Here is a 23,701-nt window from a genome sequence, read left to right as displayed (position 1 = left end):
ATTGGTGAGCATATCAAATTTGTAAGGGTGTGAATTGCCTCATACCTGGCGATTCGATCCGCATCACGATTCATAGGTCACGATTCGATTCGATACAGATTAAACCCTATACGAATTTATAAGTGGATATTGCGATATTTTTTTTATTCAAATTTAGAAAATACTAATCAGTACACTTATACATGTAAACTGTAAGATTTGTATGAAAATGTATTTATTTATCTGAAACTTCAGGCTTATAACTGTGAGCCACTGTATTTAACAAACAGGTTGCTGACAAGGCGAGGTCAAGTAGGACTCAGACGCAGGCGTAAGGTAGGCCACCAAGGCAGCAGGTTTATTTCCGGCCAACAGAGGTCTCCTCTCAAACTGAGAGGAGAACAGGGAGGGGAAAAAGTGGAGAACAAAAAGCGCTCCACTAGGGAGGAAAAAACAGGCAAAAGGTACTGGGGACAACAGAAAGCGCTCCGCTAGGGAGGAAAAAGGGCACAAGGCAAAAGGGGTAACTAAAGGCGCTCCAAAAGGGAGGAAAAGGCACAAAAACAAGGCAACAACGCTAGGCAACATGAACAAGGACATAAGGACTGTGGGACGCTTCCATGCACTGACGGTGACACTTCGGCACTGAGGGGAGAATGCAGCTGGCTTTTATTGTGTGGGTTGATTGGTGGCAGGTGGTGATAATCATGGGCGGGGACCGGTAATGAGTGAGCGGCAGGAAGGGCAAGTGACCTGGGGTGAGAGGAGAGTTAGGATTTCAGAGTAAAACGGGAAACAGAGACACAAAAATAAAAGCATGAGCCGCCACGCCTGGTGGCGGCGTGACAGTTGCAATCTGTTTCATGTTTTAACAGCATTGAAATAAAATATTAAGGCTTAATGTTCCAATAATATAACATTCTTCCATGCTTAAGGTGTGAACCTTAATCCTAAATTAGATGTTTTGTTGAATATTTCCATCAAAAATGGATGTTTAAAATCGATTCAATATGGGCCAAATCGAGACGATAATTGTGCACTGTAATATCGCGATATATTGCCGAATATTGTCTTCAAATTTGGGTTCAAATTTGTGGCCCTTTTGTATATCCACCCCGTTACTTGTAGATTTTCCGCAATTACTGCAACTTTATCTCACATTCCAAAAATCAGCAGCAGATGCAAAATAGCAAATATATATATATATATATATATATATATATATATATATGTGTGTGTGTGTGAGAAACTATCAGTAGAACAAGCGCTGATGCGGTGATAGAAGCTCAGCAGGCCTCCGGAAAGCTTAATGGCCACCAAAATGATTGGCTGTGCCTCCTGCCAACAGCAGCCGAAGGCGTTGTTCAGTATTCACTTGATATTGGCTAGGGCCCCCTCCAGCTAACTGGCTGCATATTAGAATGTCGCACTCAAATGTATTCTTTTTGACGCTTATCTCAAGTCACTTATGAGGCTTATGGCAAAGTGTTGGACAAACCGGAGGGAAGAGCTGGAGGTGGTGTGGAAGTGGCTACACCATTCATGCAGCCGCTGCATTTGACGTCCTCTGGAGGTGACGTGACGCATAACGACAGTGGATGTCATCAAATTCTTAAATTCTTACACTCTCAAGTGAGTGTGTTACTTTAAGTACAGTTATTAGGCACATATATACCAACTCTGAAAATGCATCTTGCATTCGGATAATTTCGCTGGCATGGCCACTTTAGAGCGCCTCGTTGTTGGCTACGAGTGCATGCATGCCATTGAGAGAAGGGCAGAAGAGCGACAAATTGGGAAATAACTTAAGCAGTATGTGGACAGGAGCTTCTCACTGGCATGTCTGCTTTTAGAGCGCCCCGTTTTTCAGCATGGAAAAGGTTATTTTCATGATTATTGAAGCTTCATTTTTGTACGTTTTTTTTTTCTTCGTTTTTTTTTTTCTAAATTTAGCAGTGTTGAAAACAACACTGTCTTCATTGGTGTCAATTTGTTTTTATTTTCTCTTTACAGGGCTTTAAGTCAGGGGTGTCCAAACTACGGCCCGGGGGCCATTTGCGGCCCGCCGTCCATTTTTCAGTGGCCCGCGACATATGCTAAAAATGGCATTTGACTCAGTTCAAATAAAATCAACAAATCAACAAATTTTTTTGGAGATGGTCAAAGTAAGAAGGGAGAGTATCGAAAAACAGGTGCCATTAAAGGTTATTTTAGTTAACTAAAACTAATGAAAAAACTAAAAATAAAATAAAATAAAATAAAAAACAATATTGTTACCGAAATAAAATAAAAAACAAAAATGCTTCTTAAGAAACGAAAACTAACTGAAACTACATTTTATGTTTACAAAACGAACTAAAACTAACTATAATTACAGTAAACATGTCCTTCATTTTAGTCTTTGGTAATTAATTTAATGCATGAGCCTTTGGGGATGATTTTAAATGTGATTTTTAGTAGATTTATTTTGATATAAACCGGAATAATGACGTTTGAAAGTTTGAAACACAATAGAAAAGCACCTTCAGATGACGTTGCTCCCATGGTGTTATTTAAATATTGCGCACAAGTAATACACATTAAAAAAAAAAAAAAAAACTACAGTAATACTAATACTGAAACTAACAAACTAAACTAAAACTAAGCATTTTTTAAAGAACTAAACTAATACAAACTAAAGGAACCACCCTGAAAACTAATAAAAACTAACTAAAATGAAAAATTCCAAAACTATAATAACCCTACTTGCCATATTACAAATAAATTGGTTTATATACTGTAGCATTTTTCTAAATATGCAAAATCACAAATTATTTGTACAATTTTTAGGACTAAACACAAATTCTCTTCATAACATTATGTGGCCCTTGCGTCCTTCTGATTTTCTGTATGTGGCACTCAAATGAAAAAGTTTGGACACCCCTGCTTTAATTCCACTCATAAATGAGTAGAGTGGAAATTGTGACGTAGAACCCATTTTTTTCCAGCAAAATAAAATGTGTGATGTCACTCAAGTGATTACCATTGATGTAACCTTCAAACAGTCGCAACTTAAACACGCACATGCATTTATTTTTTTCTGTGGACTTCACCGTACCGTTTGTTTGTCACTTAATGATTGTCCAAGTGATGAAACTTCACGGCATTTTGTGTTGCAGCAAAAAAAAAGAAAAAAAAACAGGAAAGAAAACTTTCTGTTCTCACATTACAAACTGACGCTTCCGGGCAGCCATTTTAACATTTACACACAGTCAGGCTTCTTTTTTTTTGTGTATGTAATTTAGCGGCATGGCTGCAAACTCATTTTTGTGTGTGAGATGAAAGCCACGTTTCCGTGATTTGCTACCATCGTGTCAGCGCTGACGTTTGTTTGTTTGTTTGCATTGTCAGAGTGCAGCTTTGTTGCTTCACTGTCACTCGGTCAAAAGTTTAGCAGGGCACACAAAAAAATAAAAGATGAAGTAACCCAGTACAAATCCCTCACAACTGGATTTTTACAGTATCTCCTTTCACAATTAATCCTCCAAAATTAGCACTGTATAAATATTGTCCCGTAAACGATATTTGTACATTTTACTCCTTGCGTAGTCAAAAGATCCCTGTTAAAGGGATACTTCACTTATTTACAGTAGCCCATTATAGCAATAAAAAGTTAATATTTTGTCTATAAGTAATTTAATACTTTCATTATTTTTCACGTACAAATAGTACCTTTAAAAACACATTTTGCAACTTGCTGTCGACTGAAAATGACATCACATGGGCTCAGATAACCAATCACAGCTCACCTGTTTTATAGCTTTGGTCATGTGACATTCACAAGCTGAGCTGTGATTGGTTACCTGAGCCCATGTGATGTCATTTTCAGTCAACAGCAAGTTGCAAAATGTGTTTTTAAAGGTACTAATTGTACATGAAAAATAATGAAAATATCAGCTTGTGATTGGTTACCTGAGCCCATGTGATGTCATTTTCAGTCGACAGCAAGTTGCAAAATGTGTTTTTAAAGGTACTGATTGTACATGAAAAATAATGAAAATATCAAATTTATTATAGGCAAAATATTAATGTTTCAGTGCGGCACGGAGGTCGAGTGGTTAGCACGTCCACCTCCCAGTTCTGAGGACTCCGGTTCGAGTCCAGGCTCCGGCCTTCCTGGGTGGAGTTTGCATGTTCTCCCCGTGCCCACGTGGGTCTTCTCCGGGTACTCCGGTCTCCTCCCACATTCCAAAGACATGCGTGGCAGGTTAATTGGGCGCTCCGAATTGTCCCTAGGTGTGCTTGTGTGCGTGGATGGTTGTTCGTCTCTGTGTGCCCTGCGATTGGCTGGCAACCAGTCCAGGGTGTCCCCCGCCTACTGCCCAGAGCCAGCTGAGATAGGCGCCAGCACCCCCCTTGTGAGGAATAAGCGGTCAAGATTAATGTTTCACTGCCGAGAATGGCTAAATAAGTAAAGTATCCCTTTAATTTTTTTTAACCGCCATGAATGAAATCACATAAAAATAAGACGTACATTAATTTGTTATTTAGAAGTTGACTTGTATACATTTCGGAGTTGAATCAGACCTACTTTTACTGTAATATTTTTTTTTAATCTGTGTCTGTACTTAGTAGTAGAGAAGAATGTGCTGAGCTCTCGTCCTTATTTTGTCAGCATCTTCATCACCGCCGCGTTTTGTTTGGTCCTCCTCCTCCCCGGAGGCCCTCAAAGGTGTCACAGTCAGATAAGTGCACTCGCGTTTTTGCTTGTGATTGCGAGGAATATCATATCAGGTCTCCTCCGCGCACCAACCTCGTCCCAATTCATCCCCACTGCAGCCCGAGTCACTTTAATGATGATAAATGTGTCTTTGAAGGTTCCGTCTACGCACATGAGTACATCTCGGATAGACACCATCAACTGCAAGCATGTTTTCGCATACTGATTCAAATATGTTCATTAAAACCGTGTTTTGGTTTGCAAAATATACGACCAAAATGCCAAAAAAAAAAAAAACACCTATGTAATGTACCCAATAAATGTAGAGTAACAATTTGCAGTAAAATAACCAGAATTACGTACAATTACGGTAAAGTAGCAGGAAAACCACAGTACACTAAAGCTACAGTAATACTCTAGATCATTGATGTCCAAACTACGGCCCGGGGGCCATTTGCGGCCTGCCGTTCATTTTTCAGTGGCCCGCGGCATTTGCTAAAAAAATGACATTTGACTCATTTCAAATAAAATAAACAAAATTAAAATGTTTGGAGATGGTCAAAGTAAGGGAGGGTGTCAAAAACACAGGTGCCATTAAAGGTTATTTTAGTTAACTAAAACTAATGGAAAAAACTAAAACTAAAATTCAAAAACAATATTGTTACCAAAATAAAATAAAAACAAAAATGCTTTTTTTAAAAATGAAAACTAACGGAAACTACATTTTATGTTTACAAAACTAACTAAAACTAACTATAATTGTAGCAAAAATGTCCTTCGTTTTGGTCTTTGGTAATTCATTTAATGCATGAGGCTTTGGGGATGATTTGAAATGTGATTTATAGTAGATTTATTTTGATATAAACCGGAATAATGAGGTTTGAAAGTATGTCACACAGGAGTGACGTCATCTAGCAGCAGCCAATAGAAAAGCACCAAAAGATGACATTGCTCCCATGGTGTTTTTTAAATATTGCGCACAAGTAATACACTTTTTTTTTAAACTAATACTAATACTGAAAATAACAAAGTAAACTAAAACCAAGCTTTTTTTTTTAGAACTAAACTAATAAAAACTAACAAACCACCCTGAAAACGAATAAAAACTAACTAAAATGAAAATTTCCAAAACTATAATAACCCTACTGCCATATTACAAATAAATTGGTTTATATACCGTAGCATTTTTTCTAAATATGCAAAAGCACAAATAAATTATTTGTACAATTTTTAGGACTAAACACAATTTCTCTTCATAACATGATGTGGCCCTTGCGGCCTTCTGATTTTCTGGATGTGGCCCTCAAATGAAAAAGTTTGGACACCCCTGCTCTAGATTGACTCTGTTACTATTACTTAAGTGACTCATATTTAAGATTCGAGAACTCCGCCCTGGGTAATGATGTTCAAGAGTCCGTTTCAATGTAAACACTAAAAGCGATGTTTGACAACGGTTTAGAGCGTACTTAGGGAGAGCAAATGATGTGACTGTGTTGTTTTCCAACTTGTGCTCAGTTACATCTTTTCAACGACTTGGCCTTGACGTCTCATTCACATTAGTGAATGAGACGGCTTCAAAAATGTAATAATAATGAATATATTTGTGGAGACTGGGGTCAAGTTGTATTTTACAATTTCAAAAGTGTGCAGAATTTCACCTTACTGCATGTTAAAGATTAGATAGCTCTTAATATGAAAAGAAAAATGCACTGAGGTGTCATCAACGTCTTACAAATGCAATGATGCCATCTAGTGGCAGAAAAATGAGCTCAACACAAATCAATATCACACTCGTTTTTACAGTACAGTACATCTTTTTAATTTTACCTCAATTTTATGTATTCTGAAGTTACTGTATCAACGACTAAATGATGTAGGCATATTTCTATTAGTTTATCTTTTTTTTCCCCCCACTTATGTTAAAGGTGTATTCAAGGATCTTCTCAAAAAGTAGAAGCCAAACGTCCGTTTGTCACTTTTTAAAAAATGCACATGGCAGACATCCTATCATCTCTCCTGTTCGTCCGCGGGGGAGGGGCCGGTCGTTACGGCAGATTGATTGACGGGATTGAGAACCAATTGTTATATGATCCTGTCACGCCGCCACCTGCGTGACAGGCCTTTATTGTCATAGTCATGTTTTATTTTGAATTTCTGATTCCCTTCGCACCCCAGGTCACTTGCCCTTCCTGCAGTTCACTAATTACCGGTCCCCGCCCATGATCATGTCCACCTGCCACCAATCAACCAAGACAATAAAAGCCACCTGCATTCTCCCCTCCGTTGCCGAAGTGTCACACACAGTTAGTGCATGGAAGCGTCCCACAGTCCTCGAGTCCTTGTTCCTGTTGCCTTGTTGTTTTGCCTTGCTTTTGTGCCTTGTCTTGTTTTTGTGCCTTTTCCTCCAGTGGAGCGCCTTTTGTTACCCCTTTTGCCTTGTTCCTGTTTTTTCCTCCCTAGTGGAGCGCTTTTTGTTCTCCACCTTTTTGATTCCCCCTTTCTCCTCTCAGCTTGAGAGGAGACACTGGTTGGCTGGAAATAAACCTGCTGCCTTGGTGGCTTACCTTATCCTGCGTCTGGGTCCTACCTCTTCACGTCGTGACAGTACACTTCGGCCAGCATGGACCCAGCGGGAGTGTCCAACTTGGAGACCTGGCAGAGGCTTGAAGACATCGCCCGAGTCATTGCAGAGATAAAAGAGTTGATGGCTTTGGACCGTGGCGACTGGGGTGAAGGGTCGGACTGGCCTCAGAACCCCGAACCTCGTCTGCTGCAGCCTCTCGCCCCTGAACCTCGTCTGCTGCAGCCTCTCGCCCCTGAACCTCGTCTGCTGGAGCCTCTCGCCCCTGAACCTCGTCTGCTGGAGCCTCTCGCTCCTGAACCTCGTCTGCTGGAGCCTCTCGCCCCTGAACCTCGTCTGCTGGAGCCTCTCGCCCCTGAACCTCGTCTGTTGCAGCTTCTCGCTCCTGAACCTCGTCTGCTGCAGCCTCTCGCCCCTGAACCTCGTCTGCTGCAGCCTCTCGCCCCTGAACCTCGTCTGCTGCAGCCTCTCGCCCCTGAACCTCGTTTGCTACAGCCTCTCGCTCCGGAACCTTGTCTACTGCCGCCGCAGCCCCTGGCCGCTTCGCCTGTGCCGCTGCCGCCGCAGCCCCTGGCCGCTTCGCCTGTGCCGCTGCCGCCGCAGCCCCTGGCCGCTTCGCCTGTGCCGCTGCCGCCGCAGCCCCTGGCCGCTTCGCCTGTGCCGCTGCCGCCGCAGCCCCTGGCCGCTTCGCCTGTGCCGCTGCCGCCGCAGCCCCTGGCCGCTTCGCCTGTGCCGCTGCCGCCGCAGCCCCTGGCCGCTTCGCCTGTGCCGCTGCCGCCGCAGCCCCTGGCCGCTTCGCCTGTGCCGCTGCCGCCGCAGCCCCTGGCCGCTTCGCCTGTGCCGCTGCCGCCGCAGCCCCTGGCCGCTTCGCCTGTGCCGCTGCCGCCGCAGCCCCTGGCCGCTTCGCCTGTGCCGCTGCCGCCGCAGCCCCTGGCCGCTTCGCCTGTGCCGCTGCCGCCGCAGCCCCTGGCCGCTTCGCCTGTGCCGCTGCCGCCGCAGCCCCTGGCCGCTTCGCCTGTGCCGCTGCCGCCGCAGCCCCTGGCCGCTTCGCCTGGGCCGCTGCCGCCGCAGCCCCTGGCCGCTTCGCCTGGGCCGCTGCCGCCGCAGTCCCTGGCCGCTTCGCCTGGGCCGCTGCCGCCGCAGTCCCTGGCCGCTTCGCCTGGGCCGCTACTTCCTGTTCCTCGTCAGGCGGCGCATGGATTGCGGCCGCCACCTCCTGTTCCTCGTCAGGCGGCGCATGGATTGCGGCCGCCACCTCCTGTTCCTCGTCAGGCGGCGCATGGATTGCGGCCGCCACCTCCTGTTCCTCGTCAGGCGGCGCATGGATTGCGGTCGCCACCTCCTGTTCCTCGTCAGGCGGCGCATGGATTGCGGTCGCCACCTCCTGTTCCTCGTCAGGCGGCGCATGGATTGCGGTCGCCACCTCCTGTTCCTCGTCAGGCGGCGCATGGATTGCGGTCGCCACCTCCTGTTCCTCGTCAGGCGGCGCATGGATTGCGGTCGCCACCTCCTGTTCCTCGTCAGGCGGCGCATGGATTGCGGCCGCCACCTCCGGTTCCTCGTCAGGCGGCGCATGGATTGCGGCCGCCTCCTCTTGCACCAGTTCCGGCAGCGCCCGGCCAGCGGCCGCCATCACCTGCACCAGTTCCGGCGGCGCCCGGCCAGCGGCCGCCTCCTGCTCCTCATCTGGCGGCGAACACCCCGCCGCCACCTCTGCTCCTTGTCGGGCGTCGAGGACGCCCTCCTGAACTGCTTTTTGTCTGTACGGATGGGTGGGCCGTGTTCCCACCTCCGTGCCCCCTTCCGCCCGCCCTTGTTTTTGGACTCTTTGGGTCGGATGGCCGTCAGGAGCCGGCCATTGAGGGGGGGGTACTGTCACGCCGCCACCTGCGTGACAGGCCTTTATTGTCATAGTCATGTTTTATTTTGAATTTCTGATTCCCTTCGCACCCCAGGTCACTTGCCCTTCCTGCAGTTCACTAATTACCGGTCCCCGCCCATGATCATGTCCACCTGCCACCAATCAACCAAGACAATAAAAGCCACCTGCATTCTCCCCTCCGTTGCCGAAGTGTCACACACAGTTAGTGCATGGAAGCGTCCCACAGTCCTCGAGTCCTTGTTCCTGTTGCCTTGTTGTTTTGCCTTGCTTTTGTGCCTTGTCTTGTTTTTGTGCCTTTTCCTCCAGTGGAGCGCCTTTTGTTACCCCTTTTGCCTTGTTCCTGTTTTTTCCTCCCTAGTGGAGCGCTTTTTGTTCTCCACCTTTTTGATTCCCCCTTTCTCCTCTCAGCTTGAGAGGAGACACTGGTTGGCTGGAAATAAACCTGCTGCCTTGGTGGCTTACCTTATCCTGCGTCTGGGTCCTACCTCTTCACGTCGTGACAGATCCACCCAGAAGACGGAGAGAGAAAAGATCCTTGAATACACCTTTAACAGTATGCAAACCTCGAAAAAAAAATATTTTATTGTACTTTTTATTGTACATTTAGAAGAGATATCCATCCATCCATTTTCTTGACCGCTTATTCCTCAAGGGTCGCGGGGGGTGCTGGCGCCTATCTCAGCTGGCTCTGGGCAGGAGGTGGAGGACACCCTGGACTGGTTGCCAGCCAATCGCAGGGCACACAGAGACGAACAACCATCCACACGTAAAGCACACCTAGGGACAATTCGGAGCGCCCAATTAACCTGCCATGCATGTCTTTGGAATGTGGGAGGAGACCGGAGTACCCGGAGAAGACCCACGCGGGCACGGGGAGAACATGCGATATTCCACCCAGGAAAGCCGGAGCTTGGACTCGAACCGGAGTCCTCAGAACTGGGAGGCGGACGTGCTAATAGAAGAGATATAAAATTTGCAATTAATTGTGAGTTAACTATTGAAGTCATGCGATTAATTACGATTAAAAAAAAACAAAAACAAAAAAAAACTAATATATATTTAGTATATATACAGTCTTAATAAACAGTCTTACTCAAAGGTACATGGCTGTAACTGATATAGTTTTACCCGTCCATCCATCTTCTATACTGCTTACTTGTAGGGATGTAACGATATCCAAACATCACGATACGATATTATCATGATATGAAGGTCACGATGCAATAATTATCACGATATTATGGGGGGGACGTTGGCGATATTTAAAAAGATCACAACATTGTAAAAAAATAAGCGCTCATACTGAAAAAAAGAACAATATTGTGCTTTTGTACATAACAGCAATGCATATAAACCACCTACAATCTCTAATAACAATATTGAGGCACTGACTTGCTAATGCAAAAACACATGAATGCTTCACAAACAAATTGCGTTCCCCTTCATCTAACAATTAGCATAGATTTTAAACATAGAAAGCCAAAACATCCCTAATGAAAATTAAATTGCACTAATACACTAGCCACCAGAGGGTGCTAGAACTGCACAATTGGAAATCAACATGACTTTTTTTTTAGCAGATGTGGGTTTTTTTAAATATTGTGAACATGATGACGACGATATTGTGGCAGTTTTAATATCACGATATCACGATATTGCCCTTATCGTTACATCCCTACTTATTTGATGCATTTTATTTTGCCATCTCTTCAGCCAGGTAGCTCCCAGATGATTCCATAAATCTTTTTTTTTTTTAAGTATTGAAATTCAAGCACCCTCCCCAAAAAGCCCAAACAATAAATCTGCGAAATGATGAATGCACAGCAAGTGAGGTGTAATTTTCTCCCTGCGTGCGCTTTGTTTGCCTAATTAATTTGGCCCAGCTCGACGCCACCGTATCACAGAGCGCCGATTTACTCTGCTACTTTTCCTCCGACCACTTTATAGCAAATCCACTGACTCGTCCTTCTTCTGCTGCAAAAAACTTCAGCGTCAATGCAAACCAATGGACACGTTGATCAATCATTTTGCCGGCTTTGGCACCGCCTCTAATTACTTTTTTTTTTATTTTCAAAGTTGGGATGAAGTGGGGGGGAGCGAGCGCAATCGCTGTGATTCATCTTGTTTGATTCGGCGCGAATGCATGCTAATCACTAGTTTGATTGCGGCAGGTTGGCAACCGTTTAAAAGGAGAACAAGCAGGTCAGCTTTCCTTAAGTCGACAGAAGGACAAGGAAAATGTCTCACTGCCTAAACAAGTTGTTAAGTTTTTTTGTTTTTTTTTAATTGTTGTGACATGAAAAACAACAACCAATTCCCACCTTCCCTCAGCACAGCAGCCCAGCAGGTGATGATGCGCCTCCTGTAACTTTATCTTAATGGAAATGCAGTGCAACCTGTAAAGGAGAAAGCGAGTACATTTCCCACAGGAAATAGCGGCCAATAAAATAATATGCTTCAATGTCAACCTGTCGCCTTAAAAAAAATAAATAAATAAAAAAATGCTGTTATTGTGGCAGAAATTCTGTGTTGAAATGCTCGAGGTGATTTTATTTATTTATTTTTTTATGTTTACAGTACCTTTAATACAGTTATGATACCCTGATAACTATTATCATTTTGGTCATAATATTCATAACATTTCCTCTCTATTCGGGTCGCATTTTTAAATCTAAACACAAGTTTGCTGCAAAAGTAACACAAAAAGGAAAATGAATGGCAGTTGGTGGTCTGCAGCCTGTGACCTCGGAATGACCCCTTGATTAATACATCCCCACCCACGTTTATTTATTTATTTTACAAACCCAAAACATACATTATTTTAAAAAACAAAACACACAGGTGTTAAATTGGGGAAATAGTGCAGGAGAAAAAAAAGGAAAATGTAAAATATTACAAAATATTGAGAAAAAAAAGGAAAAGGAAAACTTATTAATATGCAAATTTGCCGGTGCCAAATTAGCAATATCCATCAACTATAGTTTAAAATTGGAATATCACCATTCACCACTAGATGGCAGATGTGTCTTAATTGCGGATTTGTCTATTCTAGAAATCTCCCGTATGTGGTTATTTTGTTGTTAGCATCGAATAGTGTATCTTTTATACATCAAGTCAGATGACTCCATTTTACATAGCAATCACTTACTGGTGTCATCATAGCTCTGCAGAGGTGACAAAAGTACTCACATGCTGTTCTTGTGCAAGTGGTCTGAAAAAATGAATAATCCAATAAGTTTGACTTCCCTCTATTGGAGCTCATTGTTGTATGATATGAAACGACGTCAACTTTTTGGACTAGAGTCTTGACGCCTTTTTACCACCGTCATTCGTCTTCATTTTGTTATCCCGGCAACCAGAGAGGGAGCGAGTGACAGAGCGAACACGCTATTGTGGCGTGCGTCATATCAAAGCTGCAGCATAAGGAAAGTAATCATATAGGCACGTCGTAAGCAGCCTTTCATGGCACATTTGAAGGCCCGGCAGATGTTCTGCACACGATTACCGTCCGTGTGCGTACTTGCAGCCGAAACGTGCTGCCTCTCATCATCTTGTGTTTGTGTGTGCGTGTCCACTTGTTAAGTGCAGCGGCGGGAGAACACTGGAGATGAAAGTTGAAGGAAACCGAGGCCCGAGATGAAAGGAGGCCAATAAAAGGCAAGTGGGGATGTTGTTTTTCTATAGCGTTGTTAGAGAGAGGCCCAGCATACAGGGACAAAAGTCCTCGCCGAGCCTTCATAGGACAAATAAATTCACATTTTATAGGCTTTGCCTTTTCCAACTTACCTGGATTTGGGGGGGGGGGTTTAATTCAGCCCCAGAAGCCAGTTACTGAGCAGCATGAAACTTGGTGGGTGTGTCTGTCACAAGGTTATTTTAGTTAACTAAAACTAACGGAAAAAACTAAAATTTATAAAACAATTTCGTTAACAAAATAAACAAAAAATAAAAAATAAAATAAAAACTTAAACTACATTTTATGTTTACAAAATTACCTATAATTCTAGCAAAAAAAATGTTTGTTTTCATCTTTGGTAATTAATTTAATGCATGGGCTTTTGGGGATGATTTTAAATGTGATTTTAAGTAGATTTATTTTGATATAAGGACGATTAAAAAAGTGTCACACAGAAGTGATGTCATCTAGCAGCAGCCAATAGAAAAGCACCTTCAGATGACGTCGCTCCCATGGTGTTTTTTGAATATTGCGCACAAGTAATACACTTTTTTTAAACTAAAACTAATACTGAAACTAAAACTAAACTAAAACTAAGCATTTATTAACTAACTAAAACTAATAAAAACTAACAAAACCACCCTGTAAACTAATTAAAACTAACTAAATAAATAAAAAATAAAATTAAAAAAATAAAAATGAAATAACTAACTAAAATGAAAAATTCCAAAACTATTATAACCCTGGTCTGTCATGGGTAGACGTACAAAAAAAAATACCTCAAGAACTTGTGCCCACAAGACACTGCAAGTCTGCCATTTTGGCTTGAAGTGGCCATTTTAGACTACTTTTCGGCATTTTCAACCAAAAAAAATAGAAGAAAAATCCACCACCCCAGGCAAGTTTCTCTCAACAATCCAATATTGGGTAAGGATCTCTATCATGGGTAGTAGACCTACAAAAAAAAAAGTCTCAAGAGCCCATGCCCAGAAAGATACAGGAAGTCCACCATTTTGGTTTAGATGGGCGTTTTTCGTGGTCCTTCAAAAAACAAAATGTAGCCCCCAAGGTCAGTTTCTCTTAGCGTTCTAACAGTCATGTCTATCATCAGTAGTACCACAAAAAAGTTTTAGAACTCACGCCCAAAAAGACGCAGGAAGTTTGCCATTGTTGTTTAAAGCCGCCATTTTAGAATCATGATACAAACTTCCGTCCTCAATGCTTTGCCCGATTGCTACCGAATTTCAACCACGCAGACTCGACAGCTGGCCGACACTAAATTATGAAACATTTCGTTTTCATCCTCGCATGTGCGCACAGCCCTGCAGCCAAGTTTGACTCGTCGTCGTAAAAAGGCAAAACTCGAATAACTCAGCTCCGCAAGGTCAGAGTTTGACCACCTGATGAAGGCCACTGCTCACATTTGTCACAGCTCCAGGGTTGCCGTATTTTAAGTAACCTTGGGAAGAAGTCTTTTTTTTTTTTTTTTCTCCACTGCATTACCTATTTTGCACAAAATGCTCCTAAATTCTCCTGAAAGCAGGCTGCTAACACTCAGCGGGCGCAGTCAGCGTGTCGCCCCAAAGTAAAATGGCTGCAATAACATTAAGCGGCCCAGCAATTACAATGAGAACAAACAGCATTTCTTTATTAGAGGATCTCTCATAATGTCAGTTCACGCGGCGCCCCAAAATTGCCGCAGAAATAATTAATGTCACTCTCGCTTGGGCTCACGCGAGACTAATTTGCCTCCCGCGTTAAGAGTCGAGCATCTCAGACGAGTCGCTTTTTGCTTCTCTTGTTTTTTTTTTTTTTTTTTTTTTTTTTTTTTTTTGGTGTGCTTGCAAATCTGGAATACACCGGCACAGATCAATAACATATTGTGCTGTGATTATCTTGACTTAAAGGGAGCCTCGGATGAGGAAAAACAAGGCTGACAGACATTAAGTAAACGTTAAGGTATTCGACAACTGTAACAGCATTATTTCACATATGTGCAATTACGTTCTAAATACAATTGGGTCAAAAATAACTATGGCTGTCAAAGTTAAAGCGTTAAAAGATTAATCACAGAAAAATGTCGCATTAATCACGTATTAATCACACTATTCTTTTCTAGTGCACTTTAGCCTTGAACGTAACCGCGGATGGTTACATTGAAGGCTACGCAGGACAGTGATTAGGTCAATGCACGGCATTTCCTACGCCTGTTGGTAAATTTCGCTTTAAAAAACACCCCGACGGGACTTTAGATAAAACAAAAGTAATTTGCATTGAATTAATTAATAATTGCTGAATTGCACCCAATTGATATGATGCTGTTACGTTTTGAGCATGCAATTGCGTACATGCATTTAATCAATGTTTGCAAATGACATTAATATAATAAAATGCGTTAATGTCAAAATATTACGGTATTTTGTATTTATTTTATATTACGCGAATACGCAAGTAATTTAGCATGATTAATCGTGGTTAATCAAAATTAAAAAAGTGGGATTAATCAGATTAAGAATTTTAATCGTTTGACAGCACTAAAAATATCCCAAATTGGGTCAAAAAGGGACTGACCCAACTTTTGTGGATAACGTCATTTTTGACCCAATTCAATTGGGTTATTCAATTAAACCAAAAACTATGGTTAAATGAATAACCCACAAAGCAACCCAAAAAAATGGTTTGCTTTATGTGTGTGACCCTTTTTGGGATAAATAACTCAAAATGTTGAGTCACTTCATTTTTGACCCAATTCAATTGGGTTAATCAATTAAACCAAAATGTAAGGTCAAATGAATAACCCACAAAACAACCCCAAAAATTGGGTTGCTTTATGGGTTTGTTGACCCTTTTGGCCAAAATAACCCAAAAAGTTGGGTCAAATGAATAACCCACAAAACAACCCAAAAAATTGGGTTGCTATATGGGTATGACCCTTTTTGGGCAAAATAACTCAAAAAGTTGGGTCATTTCATTTTTGACCCAATTTAATTGGGTTAATCAATTAAACCAAAATCCATCCATCCATCCATCCATCCATCCATTTTCTTGACTGCTTATTCCTCACAAGGGTCGCGGGGAGGTGCTGGGGCCTATCTCAGCTGGCTGTCATAATCCTGCTCTCAGTCTGTGTGTCTGGTGTTTTTCCAGTGGGCAAGTGAAGGGGGCGTGTCCACCTGCGCCACACCTGAGGCGCATTTCCACAATCAAGAGGTCTTTAAAAGGACTCCCGGAGCGACAGATCACTGTCGGATTATTTCTTGCACGCAGCCCTTGCTCAAGACATTCTCTAGACCTTTTGTTCCTGAATCCTAGTCTCGCGTTCTAGTATAGCCTTGTTTTGATTTGATAAGTTAGTATTTTTTCACGTGTATCTGCCACGGCGCTTTCTGTTTTGTATGTAGTTAGATTGGAGTGTGTGTTATTGTGAATAGATAGAGCCAGCTTGCGTTGTAAGTATTTTTTGTTAACCCCTGTTTCTCCTTGCCTTTTGCAAGTGTTTTTTGTTATTAACTTTTCCGAGTATTGTACTCGCGCTTTTTGTTGTTTTTTCTCCTGGCATCTGAGCCAGCTTTTTGCGTTTGGTGGGTTTGTGAATAAACTTCATCTCAATTGTATTTTCCTGTCTGGGCCTACATTTTTGGGGATCCACTTTTTCACCGACAGCAGTCGGTACGTTACACTGGCTCTGTGCAGTAGGCGGGGTACACCCTGGACTGGTTGCCAGCCAATCGCAGTTATACCAAAATTTAAGTTTAAATGAATAACCCAAAAAAATGGGTTGCTGTATGGGTTTGTTGACCCTTTTGGCCAAAATAACCCAAAAAGTTGGGTCAAATGAGTAACCCACAAAACAACCCAGAAAAAATTGGGTTGCTCTTATGGGTATGACCCTTTTGGGCTAAATAACCCCAAAAGTTCAGTCAAATGAATAACCCACAAAACAACCCAAAATTGGGTTGCAATATAGGCTAAATAACTCAAAAAGTTGAGCCGTTTCATTTTTGACCCAATTGAATTGGGTTATTCAATTAAACAAAGTATGGTCAAACGAATAACCAAAAAATCAACCTGGGTTATAAATTTAATTTGACTTTTTGAGTTATTTAACCCAAAAAGTTGGGCCAGTCCATTTTTGACCCAACTGTTTTTAGAGTGTACCATGTACAGTTAGAGCACGTCCGCCTCCCAGTTCTGAGGACTCCGGTTCAAGTCCAGGCTCCGGCCTTCCTGGGTGGAGTTTGCATGTTCTCCCCGTGTCCGCGTGGGTCTTCTCCGGGTACTCCGGTCTCCTCCCACATTCCAAAGACATGCATGGCAGGTTAATTGGGCGCTCCGAATTGTCCCTAGGTGTGCTTTACGTGTGGATGGTTGTTCGTCTCTGTGTGCCCTGCGATTGGCTGGCAACCAGTCCAGGGTGTCCCCCGCCTACTGCCCAGAGCCAGCTGAGATAGGCGCCAGCACCCCCCGCGACCCTTGTGAGGAATAAGCGGTCAAGAAAATGGATGGATGGATGGATGAATGGATGGATGTACAGTTAGCTAGCTCCCTGAAAATGTGTCCTTCCTTTAGATAATTGCCTCACATAGCCTCTTTAGAGTGCCTCGTGGTCAGCCATGAGTTGAACGCATGCCCAAGAGCGAGGGGGCAGAGACAAGCATGATAGCCAGCATGTGGACAGGAGATTTGCGCTGGTGTGGCCACTTTAGAGCGCCTCATTGTCGGCCTCGAGTGCACGCACGTCACAGAGAGCAAGTGGGAAAAAAATGTATATTGTTGAATTCCATTTGAAAGAAAATGTGTGTATTTTTAAGAGAATAAAGTTGAGCTTTAGAAGAAGGAAGACATTCAAGTCGAATAAAGTTTTCAGCTGGCGAGAGTCGCAAAAGAACTTTTGGATGCCTTCGTTTGTTGCCTGGAACTTTTCATTTGCGCCGGATGAGGTAAAAGTATGGCAGTAATTGAATCTTTTGCCCACTCGGCGGTGCCTGCCCGCCTCCACTGACACACAGTCGGCTATAAATAACGAAAGATGCGCGGACACAAATAGCACACACACACACCCACACACACACACACACACACACGCAGACGCACTTTATGACTTTATTGGACAGCTTCCAGGAAGTCACAACAAGGTGGTTTGTTTTGTGCTACAAGTGTGCTACTGCAGTGCTGACTTGAAATATGAGTTTCATTCATTCCGTTAGCATGCTCATAACTCAAAACACTTGTATCTCAAATTATCTTTCCCCATTGAAATTAATGGAAATGACATTGATCCGTTCCAGCCTCTCCAAAAAATCATAAATATGTGTAATATGTTACAATGTAAAGTTGGATTCTCTTGTTTTGTGTGTCAGTTTTACGGTAAACTTCAACTGGTAGTGGAAAGTAAACAGCTTGTACCAAGTACACGGGACTCTGTATTTGGAGAATGATACTTTAATAGCCACTATGATAAACGGGGAAACGCCGTATTGCCCAAAAAAAAAAGAAGCTTTTTGTATCATTTCTCTGAGGTCATTGATGCGACGTGTGGAGACGTAATAAAGATGCAAGGTGAGACGAGTTAAAGCCATCAAATCATTTTGCCTTTTCAAGCAGGAGGAGAACGCTGCACAATATGCAAAAATAACACCCCCCCCCCCCCCCCCCCACCCCCCGAAAAATCTCATTTCCACTCGATCCACCTGAATTACAATGACACGCTTATTATTATTCCAATGTGGGATTTATATACTCCAGCACTTTCCACAATGAGCTGACTTTTCCGTGTGTGTGTGTGTGTGTGTGTGTGTGTGTGTGTGTGTGTGTGTGTGTGTGTGTGTGTGTGTGTGTGTGTGTGTGTGTACGGGGGCATGTTTATGAGGCGAGACACATACGCATTAAAAAGGTTAATTCCCGGCGCCTGCAGTGATTATTCATCCCGCAACATAATGCAAACTTCTTCAAAAATGAAAGTAATTGGCAAATTTGCCAAAGTGCGCGACACTGACATGGAGGAAGAATATTAACTACACGCGGCCGCTTCCATTGGGACTCCAAGCAAGAGTTATGTGCCGTATATGCATGCTGAAAGCTGGATAGCGGTTGCACAACCGTTCAATGGAAATAATACATAAATACACCACATTGTTAGCTAGATGGATTTCGAATAACAGCTAGTTAGCATATAATGCAACTGCAATTTCCTGTGGTACTTTGTAGAGAAACAGACTAGAGAGTGAAAGAGGCCAGTAGATTAAAATTATAAACATGGGCTCATAATTTACTTTGTTTTTAAACTTATTTTCTTAAATAGTTTAGTTTTCGTCATTTTGCCAAATTCTTTTTTTCATTAGTAATTTAAATTTTATTCTATTTTATTCTCGTATAATTGCGCGTTTTCTTGTAAAAATGATTTTATGCTTCATAACTGTAAAGTAGTTCAACTAGCCCACCAATAAGTAGCAAACTAGCTAATGAAGCAACACACCAAATAGTTCAAATTAAGTAACTCATTTGCTACCAAAAACATATAAATATTTTCTATTTTTAATGTTTTAACTTTACCAAAGACGTATTTATACGTTGTTTTTTTCTCTCTTTTTTTTTCTTTTTTTCTTTATGCTCGAGCATATAGAAGGCTTTGCAGCCAGAAATGGTAGTTATTACACAAACGGCCAGTAGGTGGCAGCAGAGTATAAGAGATCAATGAGATCCATGTTGAAAAAAAGCTCAATTACTCAGAACTCTAAATATATTTGTAAATAATGATGAAACGTACCTATATTTTAATGCTAATTGCTGCAAAACGGAACCAGATAGAAATATACTTTTTTTCTTGATGAAAGAAGAGACATTAATCTTTCTTTTGGTAGGTTCCATGTTTTTATAGGAATAGAACACAATAGTCTGTGCGTCTTGCAAAATCAGTCAAAATCCAGTAAAACAGTCGGGAGTGAAGGGGATTGTTTCTGTGGAAATGGCTGGGAGTGAATGAGTTAACAAACAAAATGTAAAAAAAACTTTTGTTGCCTACAAAAACATGTGAGCTAACAAATCAACATAATAGCAAATGATCTCACAAACAAGCTAACTTAGCAACCTCGCAACTACTGTAGTTCACAATCAAATTAGCTAACAAACAAAATTGGTGAGTTCCATATAAAAACAAACTAATGAACTAACAAGCTCGCAAATGAGCTAAATAACAAACTAGCTTACTAACTCACCAAACTGCAACAAAATGTTTTTATATGGGCTATTGTAACTTTCCAACTAAGGCGTAAATAAGAGCACTTTGATGTGGCTTTGGCATCATGCGCTTCGTTAGCTGACAAAGCTAATAACAAACTAACAAGCGACTACTGTGGCTGACAACAGCCAGTCACCAATTAGCATTCTGTAGGTTCATAGAAACGAACAACATAAAATGTAACAAAAAGGTTTGTTTCGTGGAAAAAGTGACATCATTACGTGGAAAAACGGCCGCGTCAAATGTTAGCACGCATAGCCTCGTTGTAGCTTTTGCCGCGTTTAACGACAGCACACGTGACATCCTAAAAGCTACACTTGTACAAAACGTACCGTTGCGCCGCTTTAGCCTGTTAGGCCTTCATAGCGGCGTAAAAGCTGGAGCGAAAGCTTTTACCAGCTCAATGATGAGCGTAAACACACACAAACACGCACACTCCCTGGAGTGTCCGCATTGTCTGGAACCGACGTACATGAGCGCCAACAGGGGAGGACGCGAGCGAGTGGCGGCGGCGGCTTTTAGCGCGCCACATATAGCTGGACGCCACTTGTTTGCTTTAATGCGCTGCTTTTATCCACAACATCTTGAGTGCTTCCATTCAGCCGGGATGACGACGCCAGCGGTGACGCCCAACTTTGACCTCCACGCCGCTCGCTGGGAGCACTCTGTCCATTACCTCTCGTGCAACTAGCCTTCTAGCCGTCCGTCTGTCCAACCATCCGTTCATCTATCTATACATGCCTTTGTAAAAAGTTGCACAGAACAAACTAATTTGTTCATCATTTGCTTATCATCGTGTACAAATGCCTTTTTTGCCTGAATGCCTGTTATGACTGGGCCCTATGAACTCTGCCTAGCAACAAGCCGCCACACCAGAACGTGTAAATATATATATATAATTTATTTATTTGTTTGTTTGTTTTTTTGTTTATAGTATATGTTATTGTTTTTAATACTTTTTAATTATTTCTTCATTTCTTTATTTATTTATAACTGTTTTTCATACTTTTTCAGCATGGCAATTATATTTATTATTCATACATTTTCATATCATTTATTTTATTATACATAATATATATCATTTTTAAATGTGTGATTAATGACTGCCCCTTACTTCGAAAATCTGTACTGGGGGAATTCCAGTCGCAATGCAGCAGACACGCCCACGTCAAAATCTAGCAGTAATAATAATGCATATATTTGTGGAGACTGTGGTCAAGCTGTATTTTACAATTTTAAAAATGTGCAGAATTTCACACGTTACTTCATGTTAAAGAATGAATAGCTCATAATATGAAAAGAAAACTGCACTGAGCTGTCACCGTCGTCTTACAAATACGATTATGCCATCTAGTGGCAGAAAAATGACCAACACATATCAATATCACACTCGTTTTTTACAGCACAGTACAATTTTTTAATTTGAACTAAATTTTATGAATTATGATATTACTGTACCAATTACTAATATAAACAATGCAGCCACATTTCTTAGTTTAACATTTTTTCCCATTTTTATATTAGCAAGAGTAAGAAAACTGAGAAAGAAAAGATCATTTTATATCTGTACATTTAGAACAGATATAAAATATGCGATTAATCGTGAGTTAACTATTGAAGTCATGCAATTAATTATGATTAAAAAATGTAAACGCCTGACACCCCTAGTTACAACATTCTCCTAATTAAGTCCCCCTATTTTTTCTTCTTTTTTTTGCAGCATAATCATCAAGCAGGCGAGTGAGGAGAGCCAATCAAGGAGCTTGTGAAGTCTCATTAGCTGAATTAGGAGCATCTGATGGATGGATGGCGGTCAGCGTGATCCCTTCTCCCTCTCTCTCGCTCATCTGTCATCTCCCTTCATCATCCTCATCCCCTCTGAAAGTCACGCACAGCTTGTTGCTAAATAAACAGGGGCTTGGCGCGCACGCACACACGCGAGTGCAGCAGCCACGACGTTGATCACAGCGGAGGCCCAGCATGAGCCCAGCGCAGGATTACGAGAGCCTCTCCAGAATCGAAAGCAAACACACTTCAGCCGCCTCCCGTGACTTTCGCACTCTTTAATTCTCCCTAAGCTGCCTCTGCTGTCTCTCTCTTTTTCGTCTATTTTCCACATCCAATTTCAAAAGTAGGCTACGCCATGTCAGGCGCGTTTAACTCACTCACTGCTGCGGACGGAGAGATTTGTCAAGTCCGTTTTTGAACGGGCATTCGGGTGAGAAGAGGCTCATCTTGGAAAGGGTTTGGAAACCGCTGTCATGACTCAAACATCCCTGTAGATGGCGACGTTGCGTAGCTTTGGATTTGAGATGGGTTTGGGTTTCAGATCAAAAGATGAATATGAGACAAAAAGTTGAGAATTGCAGCTTTTAATTCATGATATTTATACCTCAATGTGTACTGTGAAGCAAATCAGGACCTTTTGTTTGAAGCTGCCCATTTTTCAAGTGAGCAAAAGTATTGTAACAGACATATTAAATGAACTTCAAGTGGTTTTAATAAGGTGGCGTAAACCTTTTTCTGTAAATTGTTACTGTATGTTTTTATGAAGTATAATACTGTTCATTAATACTGCCGTTTTTGTTTTTTGGTCAAGGCACCAATATAGCTACTACATGGACCTTACAAATTAATTTGTTCCCAAAAAACGTATATGTTCTATTTTAAATGTTTTAAGTGTCCCAAAGATGTATTTATACATTTTTTGGGGGGCGGGGTTTATGCTAGAGCATACAGAAGGCTTTGACACATCCTCTCAAATGCAGAGAACGGGTGGAAAAAAATTGTAGTAATTTAAAAAAAAACACGTCCAGCAGGTGGCAGCAGAGTATAAGAGATCAACCAGGGCCATGCTGAAAACACGCTGATTTGCCCACAATTCTAAGCAGATTTGTGAATAATGATGAAACTTAGCTATGTGCTAATGCTAATTGCTACAAAACGTAAACAGATAGAAATATACTTCTTTTTTTTTTCCTGATGAAAGAAGCGACTCTAACCTTTCTTTTGCTGGGTTCCATGTTTTTTATAGCAGTAGAACACAATATTCTGTGGGCCTTGCAGTCAGTCAAAATCCAGCCAAATAGCTGGGAGCGAAGGGGGTTGCTACAGGGAAAATGGCTGCCAATCAATGCGTTAAGATGGAAGATGAAGTTTTCGCGATATTTCAGCCTTTGTAAGTGTCAAAAATTGTTTTGTTTTCCTTTTAATGGTTTGAGTGCTTTCCATTCCACTGACATCACTTAATGAAACACTTTGCAATTACCTTGTAAATATAAACTTAGCATCAACTGTGACATAATGCATAAACGCACGTCTAATTAAATGCCACCTGCACTTTATTTCTCTCCTGAATCAGCACTTTATATTAACGACAGTCGAGTCCCATAAAGCTCTTCAAGTGTTGTCAAGTCGTATTTCATACGTGCACTTAAATGTAGATATATGTGGCTCCTGATTATTCTTATTATCAGATGACATCGCCATCCGCTCGTGACATCTTCTCACGTCTTCATTTGTAATTGGCCTAATGAAAAAAAATCACATCGTAACATCTCATTTAGCGTGCACACAAAATGTGTCTTGAATCGTAAAGTGCACTAGCACCACCTATGGATAGGAATAAACACGTTTTTATTTGTATA

At 41.9% G+C, this 23,701-nt stretch overlaps 2 long non-coding RNA genes across 2 annotated transcripts; one reads left to right on the top strand and one right to left on the bottom strand.

Moving 5' to 3' along the window:
* Positions 1–311: 311 nt before the first annotated feature.
* Positions 312–12,581, bottom strand: LOC144010593 (uncharacterized). Its single transcript, XR_013281261.1, has 3 exons — positions 12,331–12,581; positions 11,463–11,537; positions 312–732 (listed from the first exon to the last, which is right to left on the bottom strand). It is a non-coding gene; the product is annotated as an uncharacterized LOC144010593 (long non-coding RNA).
* LOC144010594 (uncharacterized) lies at positions 12,220–23,398 on the top strand. The gene is made up of 2 exons (XR_013281262.1): positions 12,220–12,798; positions 21,775–23,398. It is a non-coding gene; the product is annotated as an uncharacterized LOC144010594 (long non-coding RNA).
* The last annotated feature ends 303 nt before the right edge of the window (positions 23,399–23,701 follow it).

The sequence above is a fragment of the Festucalex cinctus genome, chromosome 21 (assembly GCF_051991245.1).
Source record: "Festucalex cinctus isolate MCC-2025b chromosome 21, RoL_Fcin_1.0, whole genome shotgun sequence".
In the NCBI taxonomy this organism is placed as follows: domain Eukaryota; kingdom Metazoa; phylum Chordata; class Actinopteri; order Syngnathiformes; family Syngnathidae; genus Festucalex; species Festucalex cinctus.
This window is presented reverse-complemented; position numbering and strand designations above follow the sequence as displayed.